This window comes from Monopterus albus, unplaced genomic scaffold (genome assembly GCF_001952655.1).
Source record: "Monopterus albus unplaced genomic scaffold, M_albus_1.0 scaffold46.1, whole genome shotgun sequence".
In the NCBI taxonomy this organism is placed as follows: domain Eukaryota; kingdom Metazoa; phylum Chordata; class Actinopteri; order Synbranchiformes; family Synbranchidae; genus Monopterus; species Monopterus albus.
Window position 1 is genome coordinate 61,903 of NW_018127926.1, and position 16,687 is coordinate 78,589.

The window sequence follows — 16,687 nt, forward strand, 5'->3', positions numbered from 1 at the left end:
ATCTGTTATCACCCAAACTATGCCATATCTGTGCAGTCCTGTTAAATAGCTGTGCCTCACTTGTTTCTGTGTGTCATTTGTGTGTTTGCACAGTGTGTGTGGGAGAGGTGAAGACATACTGCTGTGCTTTAAATTGCTTACATCCACAGCGCCACACCAAAACACCTGCCGGGTGATGTAGAGGAAAACTGCAGAACAGAGATGACATCAAAGAAAGGCAGCCATCTGTTCCTGCCTTCTGACACTGATGTAGTGTGCGTTTGTATTGACCTCTTTATGCATTCAGCTTTCTTTATTTGTTTCAGATAAAGGACCTAGACTGATAACTCGGGAACGTGAGCGGAAGATCAGACTGTAGATGCTGTAATCAGTGCTGACTGCGCTGCAGAACTTCAGGGAGCTGTAAGAACTATGTTTTTACTTCATAATGTCATGTTGTAGATGATGATAGATTATGAACTCCATCCACTACAGAAATGCTATAGGTGTCTTCTTCCCATTTTTTCCTGAGCTTTTTGGGAAATAAATGATGTGTGAACTAGGGATGTAATGATATTTATAGTTTTGCAGGAAAAATATTTCTTAAAACTGGCCTATTAGCCTACTGAGAACCTGACCGCCGGGCGGGACAGCCACCAAATAGAGAAAGTTACAAAAACACCGGTGTTCCACTGTGACTTTGACTGGTTTTGTTTACATGATCCAGCTATTGCAATAATATTTTACTGGCTGCTGCATTATCTTTTATATGCATTATACAAAATAAGTATTATTTAGTAAAGGTCTTTTTTATCAGATTTAATTATTGTGATAAACATTGTGGACTTTTTATTGCGGTCCCTTTACATTCCTAGTGGGAACACAACCACAACACAATCAGAACATTTTAGCCAATGCTCAGCTAACCCATTTTGTCACTGCTATCCGAGGCCACTTATTCAGGTCGTAATGGAAAAACTTAGCTTGTTTTAAGAGTAGACAATCTATCATGCTAAAAACTAGACTTGTGCAAACCTCAAATGTTTATCGTTCATACAGTGCACAGTTACATGCCTACATACTTGCTCTACACACTGTCAGCGCTTGTTATACTTAAAAAATAGTGAAGACTATTTCCTGAAAATAAGCCCCAAGTTTAAAACCTACAATATATAACTTTTAATGCCCATTAGAAGCATTTACCTTCACCGAATTTACTGTTTATCTAGTAGATAGAGTATTTTCAAAATTCTCATGCTTTTTTCTTTTTAGTATCATTGCTTTCACTCTATATGGCATATGGGGCTTCTGTTTACTGCAACCCATCATGATAAAATGTCCTCCTGGGTATCACTAAAGCATTTTCTGTCCCCTCCACATTGGGGCGCACTTTGTTGTTCTACCCCATTAAAATAGATCTTCAGTTTGGGGGTGATTACAAAGCTTAATTGCTGATATTCTTCATCAGGTCCTAAGCTGGTGTTCCCCAGGGAATCAGGTTGGGGAGGAAAAGGAAAAGGCAAGCATTTGTGCATGCACAGGGTCTGCAGAGGCAGCTATACAGTTGGTCATAAAGCATTAATGGATGCCAAGCTGCTGCCAGAGCCCCGGCCTCTGAGAGGCACCTCATCATCCTGAGCAGCACAGCCAGTGTAACAAGTGCCACAAGTTGGTGGTGGTGGTGAAAAGAATGGGAGCCTTGTGCCTTGTTATGTAATATTAGAGACCGTGAAGGAGCAAGAAGGAATGTTTTGTTGTTGGTAACTTAAGATTTGCAGCAGCTGAGGTTGTGGTAATGTGCTGTGGGTTGCTGCTGTTGGTGATTTATTGTCACTTTCTGGAGAAATGGCAGTATCTTTTTTTATTTTTATTTTTTTTAGTTACACTAAAGGTTTGGCCACATTTTCCAACTGAATTCACAGGGTAAGTGTGACCAGACCTTTGACTGTGTCATTAGTGTTGTCCAGCAGTCAGCTACTAAAAGCCAAAAGGAGGCTATGATACATGCAAGCAGTAGTAAAAAAACAGTGCAATATAAAATATTCAATGAGCATTGAATACACAGCTGTCACCTGAATGTCATAGCAGTCATTGAATTTTTAATACATCATACAAAATCCCCTCTGTTCTGACAAATTCTAAATGACTTAACCACAGATATAAATAATGAGGATAGGGCTGTTTTCCTCCATTTATTTAGAAACTTGTGCCACTTTTCAATTAAACATGTTGTAGGGACTGGTCCAATTGCTGAAAAAGATTTCTGGAAATGAATGTGACTTGCAACACAACAAAATAAACAAACAGCAGATTGTTCTATCATCACACTATATATATCATCATCATCATCATCATATTGCGCTGTGCTAATTGAGGAAGAACTACACTTGACCTTGATAAACCTCAGCATCAGATGTTGAGATCAAACTTCAGGGGAGCACTCTGAATGACAGAGGTGACAAATGGTGAAGGGCATCAGAAACATCTTCTTCAGATGCTCTGAGATTATTCTGGCTGATTCACCTGCCCCAGACTAAAGGACGCCAGAAGATAATAGGTGATAATGTGCTTTGGGAGAACAACAACTTGGATGTCTACGTGTGCACAGGTGCTTGAATGCAGTCTTTGTCTGTCATCACTGGTCATTGTGTGCCGAACAAATGTTCATTCAGATTGGCAGTGGCTGTCATCAGCGGTAGCGTCCAAGCAAAAGCACAAAAGAAAATCCAGGATGTCGCACCCTGAACTGTACTAACACATCATAAATGCAGATGTTTATAGACGGTGTGTAATAGGTCTAATACCACCAGTGAAACTGTAGTCAGCACTCTTTTAGTATATGCAGCTTGAAATCCTGAGTCAAGTATTTAGAATACAGTCTTGCTTTAAGATGAACAGAAAGACAGTTGTACTGAGAAGTGATTTTGTATTGTAAGACAGTCCAACTTGATGTTCTAGGAGCTGTCAAAATTGTTTGGAGAAATGGCTGCCAGTGTTAAAGGCAGTGCGCTTTGCCTTGTCAGAAACATGAAAGAAGTCGCAAATCAAATGCTTTTCATGCATGCATAGTAAGCAGGGCTTTCGTTGTTTTAGGGTGTGCAGGTGTCTGGTGCTGTAAGCATGTAATCAGCGCTCAGGGGGCTAGGCCTGAAGTAGACTAATCAGAGGGAAGATGGGGCTTCTAATACAGATGTAAATCAGCAATGACTTTCTCTCTGGGTCTTTTTCCTGTCTCTCACAGAATCTCTGTTTTGCTCTGTGCATGAATGAGCTCACTATTAAGCAGAACAATTCGAATGGGCCTGTGCCTTTCAACCACGCGGCCCTCTCTGGGGTCCGGCTTTATATGGTTTCTTGGCTCTCAGCTTCCTTGTCCTTCTTCTATCTCCAATTCTGTCGCACTTTTTCTCATGTCTGTCAGATTTAATAAAACCGGAAGATCTATTACATCCATGAAGAGTTACGGTCTGTGCTACGTGTAGTAGCAATATATAAGTAGCTGGATTAGGGGATCCAGACTAGAGTTTGGACAGTTATATTTTAGCTCTTGGTTTCACAGATTGTATTCCTGCCCTCATGTCTATCCTTCACTAGAAAATGTTTTTTCTGTTATAAAAATCAGTAGAGGGACAAAAATAGTGACTTTTTCTTTTGAAGCTAATGGTGAGAGGTGAGATATGTTCAGTTATGAGTGTTCTGTCAACATCGTGCCTCTCAATTTGCCACCAGGGTCACTGTAGCATATCTGATGCAGTGAGGGTGAATTGTTTGTCTGTAGAGAGGCTGTGATACAGCGTCTCGCACAGCAAAAACCAAGGGATGGAAACCTTTTTACGGGAGAAGGTGAACACTTTTTCAAAAGCGGGTCGAAGAGAAAAGGCTGAGATATACAAAAGCTTGCAAAGATTGGAATGAGCATTAGTTGAAAAGAGGATTATGGAGTGTTGAATTGAAGTTTGACATTTTTGGGTACAATTGGCGACAGTATATGAGAAGAAGAGCTGGAGGAAGGTGTAAGAATGAGTGTAGCAGCCTTCAGTGAAACATGGTGGAGGCTCTGTCATGGTTTCAGGACAGGCTTCCCAAAAGAACTCAAGCTCTGCTAAGTGCCAAGGGAGGTCACACTAAATACTGACTAAGGACTGAAGAAGTTGCTTTGTTCTAAACATTTTATGTTTTTTTTTTTTAAATCTTGTGTATGTTTTTTCCTGCATTTTCTGGTTATTTCTTAATAATGAGACTGAGAAGTAAATATAAATTATCATTACAACTACAATATCATTACTACAAAACTAATGGTGGCCTACGACTTTTGGAAAATAAAGGATCCGGCAACACTTGTAGTATTAGGAGCAACTTGAATGTAAAGACCAGGGTGTTTCAGCAAAGAGCCTGGACAGTTGGGTGAAGCTGTGCCAGAATGTTTTTGCTGGCCTAAGACTTTTGCACAGTACTGCAGGCTGTTATGAAGGAGAGCAGGGAGAAACACTGTTTAGATAATACATATTCTCATACATGAGCAACACAAAACAGATACGAGGACACACTGCATAAACATATACATGTATACAGAGACACACACAATGACACCATATTTCAGCAGATGCTTGCGTTGATGTAGGGATCAGATGGATGTTGTGGTTGTACTGAAGGAGACAGAGTTGTGGTTGTAGGCAGCAGGATGCCTGAGTAAATCTGGCATCAGCCATCTGTCCTAGCATCTCTCTGCACAAAGACTGGCTCTGAGACCAATCTGCACACGTTTATGAAGACGTTTTGATTATGCAAGTTGGGAGTATGCTGAAAAATGCATTACCAACTAAGTCTGAGAATTGTTTAATGGTGATGACAGCAGTTTCATTGGAAGTGAAGAGTTGCACCGGAATGATATCACTCTCGGGTCTGTATGAACATACATAAATATACATTTCATAAATTTATTTAACTTGTCATATCTTGTTTGTTTGATCTCGTCATTTTTGATTCTTGTTGTCACATGTGTTGTCATTTGAGGTTGCCAGGCAACCAGTGGAAGTGAGGTCCTTTGAAGGCTGTGTTTGAAGACTGATTTTATCAGAGTCGCGACAAGGCGGAACCATTTTGGAGGCTCCTTCAAATGTGTTCGAGAAATGCCTCCTTCTTTTTCGGGGCAGCGAAAGCTCAAACTGATGGATCTTTCGCAGCCCACCCTATCCCAAGATTCTTTCCACAGAGCACAGAGCATAGAGCAGCTATCAAGGTTGCTAGGTGACAGGAGTAGCACTTCGTATTTCAAATGGTAAGGGCAGGATTGGATGGTAACATAAATAGTAAATTCTGTGTAGACCAGACCATCCCATTTTCATTTAACCTTCATGGTCTGCAATGGCCTTGAAGGCTGCACCTTGTAGACTGTGTCCTTTGAAGGATGCGGCTGCTCTTTTGCTAAACTAACTGTCTACTGACAGTAGCTTCATATTTAGCATGCGGACGTGAGCGTGTATTGTATAGCAGTTAAATAATTTGGTAAATTTAATGAGATGAGTCTTGTCATCTAACTCTTGGCAAGAAAGTGAATTCCCTCAAATGTCCAACTCTTTTATAAGCTGCAATATGTTGTTCTTATGTGTCTGATTTTGGCAAAATCAAAAGTTCAGAGCATGTAAGCCTTAGGTCTTTTTCATAGTAGACATTTTACTTGCCACTGTAGCAAAGTCGCTAGTGTTACTAATAAAAATAATGATCCAATTACACTCAAGTGTCCCATTAAGTTGTGAGTATGAAAAATAGCAAGACCTCATGAAATTGAGGCAGCTATAATACATTAAATCAATCAGTTACCAGTTTCACTGATTACACCTGTGCTTTTCTTCATGTGAAATGTGAGGGGAAAAAACTCAAGACTTTTTGTATTGTGAGAATTAGAATATGGCCTTCTCTTGTATTCATAATAAGCTTCAAAAGGCATTACTGTCAAGGAAAAAAGAAACAGCACAGTGAAGGGGGTCTTGAGCCAATTTCTTTCAACTACTGCTTGGGAAGTGCCAGTTCAGTGTGCCATTCGACTGAGACAAACTGTTAGTTTACAGCCCACAGCTTCTCCCAGAGGCTTCTCATTCATGACCTTTCAAATGATTGCTGATTAAAAGCACTCAGCTGCTTCTAGCGAGGAGAAAAAAGAAGCGGGGGGAGCAGAGGAGATGTAGTGGAGGGCCATTCTACCCCAATAACAGTGTGGACTGAGTATTTTTGCTCACTATTTACAGTTTTTCCAGTGGGCCGAACACACATTCTGCTGATAGAAAAGCAGAAGTGCTTTTTCAGCAAACAGTGGCCGTTTCACTATCAGGGCTTTCACATGGATACATCATGAATTAGGCTTTAGTCTGAGGATAGTGTGCCACATGCTATACATATTGTAAAGCCCTGTGAGTTGCCACTAGCAGAGATTGTTGGGAATTCAAATAAGAAAATGTCATCGGGGAGATACTTTCAGTAAAAACATTTTGTTCCATGTATGCAATAGCATCTATGTTCTTTATAAATGTTTGTTGACTGCAGTATGTAAATGAAGATAAAAGCACTAAAGGAAAACCTGACATGATCCAATGTCTCTAAACAAAAGTCATGCAAATCATGATCATGCAGTGCCACAGATGTAAATTCTGCCCATCTGACAAGAACACAACATTCTCCATAATCCCTAGTGTGTTCCAGGGCCCACAGGTCTACCTGAATTATTCAGGGTTTCACTCTTTCATAAAACATAATCCTCTTTTTGCATGTTATATTTACATACAGAACTTGTGTGTGATGCTTGTTCATATACATGGTCATTCAGACCAAAACTATGTTTGAAAACAGCAACTTTTGATTCAGGTTTTTCACTTTTTTCCTTTATATTTGTCACCCCACATCAGATTAAACTCACTGTAGATAATGGAAAAACTCAATTTCAAAGTGAAATTAACAGAACATTTGCAGATAATTTCCTTCCTCAGTGACCCATAGCCCTGTGTGTGTGTGTGTGTGTATGTTATATTTCTACTGTAGCTGTTTCTGAGGATACAAATCTGAGTTGAATCTTCCTTGACACACCCTGCCTTTGAGTCTACTAAGAAATTGTTGCCGCATCATAAAAGAGCTGAGCACTGATAGTCACTGTTTTGAATCCAGAGTTATGATTGCAGTTATGACTACACAAGCTCCACCAGATAGAATGTTATCAAAATAATAGAAAAGGTCTTCAAGGTTTACCCACATCCAACTTCTGTGGCAGAGATGAAGCATATTGTACTGTAATACCCAGTTTACTGAAACATATAAGCACGTTACCATGTTGTATCAGTTGGGGGGGGGGGGCAAAAACAAATACAGTTGAGAAAGCAATGAGAAAGTGGACAGAGAATGAGTCAACAGCAGCAGGTTTTACCGTCTCTCTCTCTCAGAGATGTTTCCCTAAGATTAATATTCTCACTCAGTTTATTCATCTGTGCTATCCCCACCCTCACCAGGTGATTTCATACCTCCTGAGCAGATGGAAAGGCTGCTTTTCCTGCAGCTGCGTTGTCCGAGCTGTCACAGATTTTAATAAATGATATTGATGAAACAAACTTGTTTGATGGACTGTAAGGCAGAGCTAAATTTAGCCCATCAAAGAGCATTGATTGCACTTGTTTTTGCTGGCCCCACACTATTTAGTGTTTCCATTTCTACATGAATTTTTAAACCGTGGTCTTTATTACTAGCACCTTTTCTGGACAAGTCATAATTCACTCATGGCCTGTTGTGGGCACATTGTTCAGTACCAAAGGCAGAAGGAAACAGTCATTACAGCTGCCCCGGTTCACTGTGGTCTTAATTCATCATGGATTTAATAGGTTGCGATGAATTATGAATAGCTATTTCCACTGCTGTCTGAAGGTGGAGAGCTGTGTCCTTATTTTCTCAGTCCACAGGTAATGTATTGGTCTTAGAAACCAGGTATGACATTATGATACTAATCTGCTGGAGGCCTTTCTTAGATTGAGAATGGCAGATCAAATTTCAGACTGTGTGCACACTTACCCTATGGTTGCAACTGTGTGTTGAGACATACATTACGTGTAATCGCTAGCCATTGTTCATTGAGGCCAGACCATAATATAGATTACCTTGCATCTAATAATTATCTTGTAATTTTGAATCCAGTTCTTGCTCCCACCTTCCCCCTGACCTGACAAATCCTTTGTTTTGTGCCATCTGATGCCTCATTTAATTTCCTTATTTCTCCAAGTTTATATTCTACCAACCTCTGCTTTCTCTAGCATTGACTTTTTAATTTCACCTAATTACCTCTTCCAACAAAGCTGAAAGCTGTTGTTATCACTTGTGTCTTTCCTAGCAGAGTGTGTGAAGCTGTTACAAAAATGTGACTTAAAAGCGATTCAGCTGATTCAGGTGGTTCAGGATATCTGCCATCGTACATTTATTTCTTGCATATGTGCATGTTGGAAAGTCTTCTGTTTGGGATTTCCAAGGCAGCAGCTGAACAGTATTGCATTATTCTGCTTTTGATCTGCTGTATGTTTGTTTATTAGATAAATTTAAGAAATAAGCAAGCATGTGAGACTGTACATAGGCACTTTTAGCTTAATGCTAAAGCCGGCCTACTAACATTCTTTCAATGACAATGCTTAATGAGCTACTAAGCACTAAACACTGTGGGAATACAATCAGTTGTATTATTGCTAGAGCCATAGTGCTAGCATTACTGAAAATACAGTATATGATCGTTTATGTATGATTCAGTACATAATTTAATGTTCAAAAAGTGCAAAGCATTGTGTTAGTGAAAATACAACATGTATATCTCTATAGTTAAAAAAAAAAATCTTAATATCTGAAGGCACTGGTTAAATGGAGAATTATGATGCTTCGATCACTAACACTTGTTTCCTGTATTGTTAGCTCAGAGAGAGATCCAGGACTTTGCAGTAATTATCTCCATCAGTCCTACATTTCCCTCATGTTCAGCCGGTGATGTTTTACACTCTTAATTAGACAAACGCTGTCTTCCTTTACTGTGCTTATTAAACACAGACAGCATAGTTAACCTTTAAAAGAAAGCCCTTTGTCTCTCAATAATCCTCAATCCTGTTATGGTGCATAGTGCTCCATAATTACAGCACAGCCTTAACCTTCAGTGAGTCTGTTGCCAGTAAGAAGCAGTAATTGAATTGTGGAGTCAAACCACCTGTTAGTCCATTTGTTCTCCATGTTAACTGAATGATAATTAAGTTCTCCCCTGATGTTGGCAGGGTTTCCTCCTCTATTGGTCTCCATACAGCCAATGGCTGCTGACGTATCTTTCTTATAGCAAAGTCAGACCAATAACGACTGAACAGCTTTACACCCCCAGTGCCTACCTCATGTTGACTAATTAAAAATGAACAAAGAAACTGATCTCAAAAACTGTGACGATGAGTAAAAGGCATCTGAGTCAGAGAGGTGTTGACTGAATTTAATTATCATTTTTCAGGCTGTACTTTGTAGTGCTGTATGTGTTTATTTAGAAGGGATATGATAACAGAAATGTGCTGCTATATAAATGCAATATTTATTGCATTACTGTTACATAAAATTTTAAAGGTGTTCATGTTTTTTTCAGTCTTCACAAAGAATGAATTTGCTTTGAGGAAACTTTCAAGAACAATGTACACTGGGGGCGTCTTGTCATGTGACGTGCATCACAGGATGCCTGTAACACACACCGGAGCGGTGTCTCAATTCAGGTGCAGCATCCTTCGGTGGATGCTGTCAATGAAGGTATGGCCTTCGTAGCCATCATTGACCGCAAAGGTCAAATCATGCGCTGCACTGAAATGAGACATTCTGGTTTATGGAGGATTTACTATTTACTATACCAACTGTTGCTTTACGAAGCACCACTCCTGTCGCCCAGCAATCTTGACAGCTGGGGCATTTTTCAATACCTTGTACGCCAAGTCCAGGTTCTGGTACCTGGGAATCTGGACTTGGTAAGTACAAACTCTTGAGAACTGGAGGACACAGTCTGCTCAATGTGCAATTAGAACACTGGTGTGTTGACACGAGGCTGCCTGCTAATTATAGCTAGCTAGTCTGTTAGCAGGTACTGCATCTCCGAAAATGTCGAAGCAAATTTCTAAATTGGCATTACTTGACAAACTGGCCACATATTTTTAAGACACATAAAAGCATTAAAAATCATGAGTGGTGTATTTACTTGTGTTTTTTATGTCATAGGAAAATAAAATATTGGCCTTGTGTTAACCACAGACTTTATTTCAGGTGTCCAACCAAAAAACCATTCAGAAAACTCATAGACTTCAGGGCAAAGGAACCAGAAGTATAAAAATACCAACTCGGTTCCAGGTTTTACAACTCACTATTACAGCACTCTATAACCAGTTGACACAAATGATATAGGCTATACTATATAGAGTCCTTTATTACAGGAAGACAGTGTTGCTTACCTTCAGAATAGGAGAAAGGAGGAAGAATGGGTCCAGTACAAAGACCAAAGAGAACAAGGGAGTGATGTCCAGATAGAGAGAGAGAGATTATACTGAGTCTTCAGGAAATCAATTCAACCAACTGCTCAGGTTTTCAGTGAGCTTTGCAGCTTAATGAACTGACAGTGAAGTCTGGACTCAGACTATAGCCATGTTGTACTTAAACACTTGATATAAACCACACGCAGATATTGTCATCTTATCCAGTGTCTGTCCATTGTATTGTGTTCAGATCTCTTCTTTACTAAGCTTAAATCATGATCTTCTGAAGACGTTTTTCCATTTGCATTTACAGTGGTGTGAAAAAGTGTTTGCCCCCTTACTGATTTCTTATCTTTTTGCATGTTTGTCACACTGTAATGTTTCAGATCGTCAAACAAATTTATATATTAGTCAAAGATAACACAAGTAAACACATCATGCAGTTTTTAAATGAAGGTTTTTATTATTAAGGGAAAACAAAATCCAAAACTATATAGCCCTGTGTGAAAAAGTGTTTGCCCCCTAAACCTAATAACTGGTTGGGCCACCCTTAGCAGCAACAACTGCAATCAAGCATTTTCGATAACTTGCCATGAGTCTTCCACAGCGCTGTGGAGGAATTTTGGCCCACTCATCTTGGCAGAATTGTTGTAAGTCAGCCACATTGGAGGGTTTTCGGGCATGAACCGCCTTTTTAAGGTCATGCCACAGCATCTCAATTGGATTCAGGTCAGGACTTTGACTAGGCCACTCCAAAGTCTTCATTTTGTTTTTCTTCAGCCATTCAGAAGTGGACTTGCTGGTGTGCTTTGGATCATTGTCCTGCTGCAGAACCCAAGTTCGCTTCAGCTTGAGGCCACAAACGGATGGCCGGACATTCTCCTTCAGGATATGTTGGTACACAGCAGAATTCATGGTTCCACTTATCACAGCAAGTCTTCCAGGGCCTGAAGCAGCAAAACAGCCCCAGACCAGCCCATTACCACCACCATATTTTACTGTTGGTATGATGTTCTTTTTCTGAAATGCGGTGTTACTTTTACGCCACACATAAAGGGACACACACCTTCCAAAAAGTTCAACTTTTGTCTCGTCTGTCCACAGAGTATTATCCCAAAAGTCTTGGGGATCATCAAGATGTTTTCTGGCAAAACTGAGACGAGCCTTTATGTTCTTTTTGCTCAGCAGTGGTTTTCGTCTTGGAACTCTGCCATGCAAACCATTTTTGCCCAGTCTCTTTCTTATGGTGGAGTCATGAACACTCACCTTAACTGAGGCAAGTGAGGCCTGCAGTTCTTTGGATGTTGTTGTGGGGTCTTTTGTGACCTCTTGGATGAGTTGTCGCTGCGCTCTTGGGGTAATTTTGGTCGGCCGGCCACTCCTGGGAAGGTTCTCCACTGTTCCATGTTTTCGCCATTTGTGGATAATGGCTCTCACTGTGGTTCGCTGCAGTCCCAAAGCTTTAGAAATGGCTTTATAACCTTTTCCAAACTGATAGAGCTCAATTATTCTCTTTCTCATTTGGTTTTAAATTTCTTTGGATCTCGGCATGATGTCTAGCTTTTGAGGATCTTTTGGTCTACTTCACTTTGTCAGGCAGGTCCTATTTAAGTGATTTCTTGATTGCGAACAGGTGTGGCAGTAATCAGGCCTGGGTGTGGCTAGAGAAATTGAACTCAGGTGCGATAAACCAGTGTTTTGACAGGGGGGCAAACACTTGTTCACACAGGGATCTATAGTTTTGGATTTTGTTTTCCCTTAATAATAAAAACCTTCATTTAAAAACTGCATGATGTGTTTACTTGTGTTATCTTTGACTAATATATAAATTTGTTTGACGATCTGAAACATTACAGTGTGACAAACATGCAAAAAGATAAGAAATCAGTAAGGGGGCAAACACTTTTTCACACCACTGTATATACTGTTTGTGTAGTGGAAAACCTAGTCATCTGATTTTTTTTTTTTAGTGTGTGTGACGCAATACAGTCGTAATAATCTCACACACAATTTCTATGCAACTGAATACACAGTCACTGATTTTTCCATATTTGACACATTCTATTAGTATGTTCTTTCAGTTTATGTAGACCGTGTGTGTGTGTGTGTGTGTGTGTGTGTGTGTGTGTGTGATTATCAAAAATAGTGAGGTGTTCTACAGAACTAAGTCATATGTTTCAAGTTGATGTTAGATCTAACTGAAGGTCAAAGATGGTACTCTGTGTAAAGTTACTATTTTCATCATGCCTCCTCTCCTTTGAGGTAGTTTTGGGAGTGGACTAAATTATGACTCCTGCCAATTATGTGAAAAAAAGGATAGACTGTAGCTACATCTGAAGATTTTTGAGAAGTAGAAAGAATGTGAGGTTTCACAGAAAGCAGGTAAGAGTAACAAGGGTATAAGAATAGGAGGATGTACTGAAGAACAGAGATACGAGTCACTTGGTAGGAGACTCTATATCATATACTATATCTTGCTTAAGCAGTAAAGGGATCAATATTGCTGAGACTGTTTAGTCAGGTAGAGAATCACCACAACAGCATGTACTGATATCCTCATCAGTGTGAAATGCAACTTATGTCATTACTCAGCAGGGCCATTACTATCTTGGCCTGAGCAAGGCCGTTGGCTGTGTTTGATCCAAACCCACAGCAAGCATCCTCCCAGCAGACCACAACCACAATCTGTCACCACCACCATCCCTTGCTGTAGTATAGTGCAGCTCTGTGGTGCTACCACCACTTCTCCTTCCATCTCTCACCAGCCTTCATTAATCCCTTCAGTAACTTTTACTGCACCAACTTCACCATCTTGCCCTCCATCCTGATGATCCCATCTCCCTTATACTATGTATGGTACTACACTCTGCATTCTCTGTGTTTCACTTTAACAAACAAAAAAAAAAAACAACAATAACATTTATGTTGTAAAATGTTCAACAAAACTGCAAAGCTAGGAGCAGCATCATATACAAGAAAGCGACAAAGTCTAGAAGTTAACTGAAGAAAAACTAGGTCAAATCCAAGACCCTCCAGAGTCTGGCATTGCTGGATCTGTATTAATATACAAAACACATGACCACAGCAAGACATTCCACAGAACTATCACTAAAGACATTTATTATGCTGAACGGGTTTGAGAAAGGGTGTTTCTTTTCCTTCAGAAACTGTCTCTACAGCTCAGAAGGTGGAATGTTCAGCAAATGACAAATGTTTCACCAAGAAACTGACAGAAAGGAGGGTTTTGATGAAACTGATAATCAAACTATCAAAATGAAATCAGAAACACTATTGCCAGTGTACACTGGAAAGAGAACCAGCTCTCTAATAATAATATCACTGAAGCAAATCCAGATATTAACCTTTTCATGTGATTATAGTGGTCAGGCCTTGTAATAAGCTCCCATTATGATGACAGCACTGGTGGAAAGGAAGATTGATGTAATACAAAAACAGAAATAAATCTGGAATAACTCAGGTGAGCGGGGGCTGTTATTACTCTGATTAACAAGGCCATTACCTCTACGTCACAACTATTGCAGTCCCCCTGGCACCCATTTGTATATAGTGGCATTTAGATGGGTTCAGAAACAGAGGCCTCCTGCCTGATTATTGGGACTGTTGATATGGGATGGTTGCCTGTTGTGTTCATAGTCATAGCATTTATATGTCTCTCAAGGATGGAAGAGTTGTGTGATCTATTGATTTTGCAAGGAGAGAGTTTTGATGGGCTTCCCACACCCACATTAACTGTGTGTTTCTGATAAGAGTCTCACTTCTCTCAGCTCTTTAAGTTGTAAAAAACATAAGAAGCTGTGTAATAGTTAGTCATCTCTCAGTTCAGCTCTCCCATCAGTCGACCAGCATCAGCTAGTGATGCTGATGCTTAGCTTATTGACTTATTTTAGTATTAATAAGACCTTTACTCGGCCACTGTGAAACCACAGGCCCGCACAAGTGCCAGGTTGAACCCTTTGCACTCCTGATGTTCTATAAAGACCTTTTCACATCACAACCACTCAGATTCATCATCACTTTCCTCCCTTCATGTGATGAGTTTCTGTGTGTAGTCAGTGACTGAATTAAAAATAGCCCCAGTGTGGTGGGGGTTTGGCAGTGAGAGAACCTGCACTCCAGCTGATTCTCCTTGTTTGTTTTCTACTTTCAGCACATGTCTGGTGATGAGAACAGTCACTTTTATCTCCACTTTAGTTGCCATTTATCTTTTATTTTAGTGTGCAATCTGGATTAAAATGTGTTGAAGGAGACAGAGGATGATGAAATATAAGGAGGAGGATGAAGAGGACAAGCATCATATTTACAGTAGTGTGTGTGTGTGTGTGTGTGTGTGTGTGTGTGTTTTGTCAGGCTAAATGTTAGTGAAGTTTGACTGATGGTGTTGGTTATTATCTTTGCAGCTTCATACAGCCATGTGTCTTGTATTGTATTTCTGTTGTTACAGTAATCATCAGTCTGTCAGGTCTTTCGAAAAACACGAAACTCACTGTTGCTATGTGACTAAATTGGTTTCAAACCAGTTCAAAACCCTGAGATCTTTTTGATTTGGTATTGAAATCTTTAAAAGCATCAGTACCCTGCATGTTGAGTCTGAATGCTAAATACATGATTATCACGCAGAGCTGTGAGGAGACTTTTAATTTCTAATAGAAGCAAAGGCTAAAAGAAGTTGCAGGTATGGGGGAATTCCTGTGTTGGCCTGTCTGTCCTTCATACCTGTTAGTGGTGTCATCACAGTTTGTTTACACCTGGCATTAATGTGCAATCTACACACACCAACACACAAATGCATGACTAAAGAGAAATTGAACAGCACTTGTGTTGGGATGTGTGTCCATTTCAGCCCCAGACACACATTAGTTACTGTATGTTACACTCATCTAAAAATGAAGAATTTCAACTCAGAAATATGTTTATTCTAAAGTATCTCCATGTGACTGGTGTAAATTCAAAATGCAAAAATAACATCCACCACGTCTTCCCTTGAAAATGTCTGGCTTTGTGGTGATCTCTGTCTATTTCATGCTCTTAACCCTGATTTTATGTCTATATTTAGATGGTGCAGGTGATGGAGGGGATTGCGTTGACTTTCTATTTGGGTCACCTTTTTAGGTCACTCATGCACACAACCCAACAGCAAAATCAGAGAGATGATGTGGGGGTTTCTGCTGTGCCAAAACCAAATTTTCCAGCTCTAATATGTAGTACCTCATTTTCCTGTCTGCTTCATACACTAAAGTTTCTAGTTATTTTATCCAAATTGCAACTAGTAATAACCAGTAACTATTAAAGTCAGTAACTTACTTTTGTATTAGTGTGGTATAACGGAAACAGTGGCACTACTTGTACATACAGTTTTGTGCCTGTATTCAATACATACAGTGGGTCAAGTAAGTATTTGATTCATTGCCAATTTTTCAAGTTTTCGCACTTACAAAAAATGGACAGTTCTGTAATTTTCATCGTAGGTACACCTCAACTGTGAGAGACAGAATCTACAAAAAAATTCCAGTAAATCACATTGTTAGATTTTTAAATAATTTATTTCCATTTTATTGCATGAAATAAGTATTTGATCACCTACCAAACAGCAAGAATTCTGGCTCTCACAGACCAGTTAGTTTGATTTTAAGAAGCCCTCCTATCCTCCACTCATTGCCTGTATTAATTGCACCTGTTTGAATTCGTTACCTTATAAAAGACACCTGTCCACACACTCAATCTATCAGACTCCAACTTCTCCACTATGGGCAAGACCAAAGAGCTGTCTAAGGACACTAGGGACAAAATTGTAGACCTGCACAAGGCTGGGATGGGCTACGGGACAATAGGCAAACAGCTTGGTGAGAAGGCAACAACTGTTGGCACAATTATTAGAAAATGAAAGAAATTCAAGATGACTGTCAGTCTCTCTCAGACTGGGGCTCCATGCAAAATCACACCTTGTGGAGTATCAATGATCCTGAGAAAGGTGAGGGATCAGCCTAGAACTACATGGGAGGACCTGGTCAATGACCTGAAGAGAGCTGGGACCGCAGTCTCAACGGTTACCATTAGTAACATACTACACCGTCATGGCTTAAAATCCTGCAGCGCACGCAAAGTCCCTCTGCTCAAGACAGCACATGTCCAGGCCTGTTTGAAGTTTGCCAAAGACCATCTGGATGATCCAGAGGAGGCATGGGAGAAGGTCA

At 40.0% G+C, this 16,687-nt stretch overlaps 1 protein-coding gene across 1 annotated transcript in view; it reads left to right on the forward strand.

Moving 5' to 3' along the window:
• The first annotated feature begins 288 nt into the window (after nt 1–288).
• sphkap (SPHK1 interactor, AKAP domain containing) overlaps nt 289–16,687 on the forward strand; it is a 48,662-nt gene continuing 32,263 nt past the window's right edge. Inside the window, exon 1 of the mRNA XM_020600322.1 lies at nt 289–402. The gene's annotated coding sequence lies outside the window, so the exon portion shown is untranslated. The remainder of the gene's footprint in view (nt 403–16,687) is intronic.